The 1,332-nt window shown below is 46.2% G+C and overlaps 1 protein-coding gene across 3 annotated transcripts in view; it reads left to right on the forward strand.

Annotated features, from left to right (window-relative positions):
• Window positions 1-1,024: 1,024 nt before the first annotated feature.
• POMGNT2 (protein O-linked mannose N-acetylglucosaminyltransferase 2 (beta 1,4-)) overlaps window positions 1,025-1,332 on the forward strand; it is a 12,125-nt gene continuing 11,817 nt past the window's right edge. For all 3 annotated transcript variants that reach the window (XM_012735187.1, XM_012735186.1, XM_004676266.2), the window contains exon 1: window positions 1,025-1,232. The gene's annotated coding sequence lies outside the window, so the exon portion shown is untranslated. The remainder of the gene's footprint in view (window positions 1,233-1,332) is intronic.

The raw sequence follows: 1,332 nt of genomic DNA on the forward strand, positions 1-1,332 counted from the left end.
CCTTGTTGGCTTTCTGTCTAGTTGTTCTATAAGCTTTTGAGAGGGACTAATAAAGTCTCCAGCTATAATAGCAAATTTTAAAATTTTCTACTTTTAGTTCTTAGGGGTTTTTTTGATTTATTTATTTTGAGCCTCTACCAGGTACATTTATATTTAGTGATTATGTCTTCTTGGTGAATCAACCTTTTTATCACCACCATTTTTATCCTTGGTAATTTTTCTTGCTCTTGATTCTATTTTGTCTGAATTATTATAGACGTCCCAGTCTTTTATTAAAATCTAAGCAACTCTTTATGCTTTATCTTTGTGCTCATTGTTAGAATTCTTTGCCTACAGGCCTGCGTATTTTTATAGGTTTTTAATTGGATTGTCAATTTGTCACGCATAAATTGACCAACTTACTGCCGTAATACTGCCAAATAATCATAAATAACAGAATCGCTGTAAATGGAAAACAGGTTTTCCCAAATGGACAGAAATTGTTTCATAACTATGGTTGGGGCACATCTAGGCGAGTAACTTATTTATCTAGGCGATTTCTTATTTATTCTCAAGAAATCAGGACAAATGTCTATTTGGAAAGCCAGTACCAATCGTGGATGCAACAACCATAGGCTTGTATGTGGTTGCCCTTGAGGAACTGGATGGACACAGGGCATAGGGTCAGGGCAAGGGTGGGTGGAGGTGGTACATCAGGGGAATAGTTAAATAGTATTTAATGTCCCTGTATTATATTGTTAAGAGTCTGTAAACTTATTACTTGATTTGATAAATAACAGCTGCTGAACGGTTTATCTTGCATTTAAAGTTATTATCAGTACTCCCATAGTCAACACCTAGTAAAACTGCTCCGGGGAGTAAACTACAACTCCCAGGATTCCACGCGTTAACCGGCCGACTGTCCCTCGACGGAAACTACAATTCCCAGGATTCCACGAGCCAAGGAGGTGGTTCTGATTGAGAGCTGGAGGCTGCTGGACCCGGGAACCTGCGCACGCGCACAGGCTACCGCGCCGGGCTCGCTGGCCGGTCTGGCTCACGGCGGGCACTCGCGAGCCCGGCCGCGGTAGGCTGTACTGCACGCTGGACCCTTCGCTCCCTGCCTGGGCCTTTCGGGCTTGGGGCGAGCACTGAGCGCGGCGGCCGTGGTGGACTTGACCAAAGCCGGTTCCAGGGACGATTCCCCTGGACGCATCGGCTGAGGTGTCCAGCTCTGCGGAACAGGGTTGCAGGTGAGACCCGCGCTCGCAGCTGCCCGGAGTTCCGCCTCCCGGGTGCCTTCAGAGTTGAGGAATTGTCTCAGGACCTCCTCTGGGAGAAGACGACCAGGGC

The sequence above is a fragment of the Condylura cristata genome, unplaced genomic scaffold (assembly GCF_000260355.1).
Source record: "Condylura cristata isolate star-nosed mole 26May11 unplaced genomic scaffold, ConCri1.0 scaffold00004, whole genome shotgun sequence".
NCBI lineage: Eukaryota > Metazoa > Chordata > Mammalia > Eulipotyphla > Talpidae > Condylura > Condylura cristata.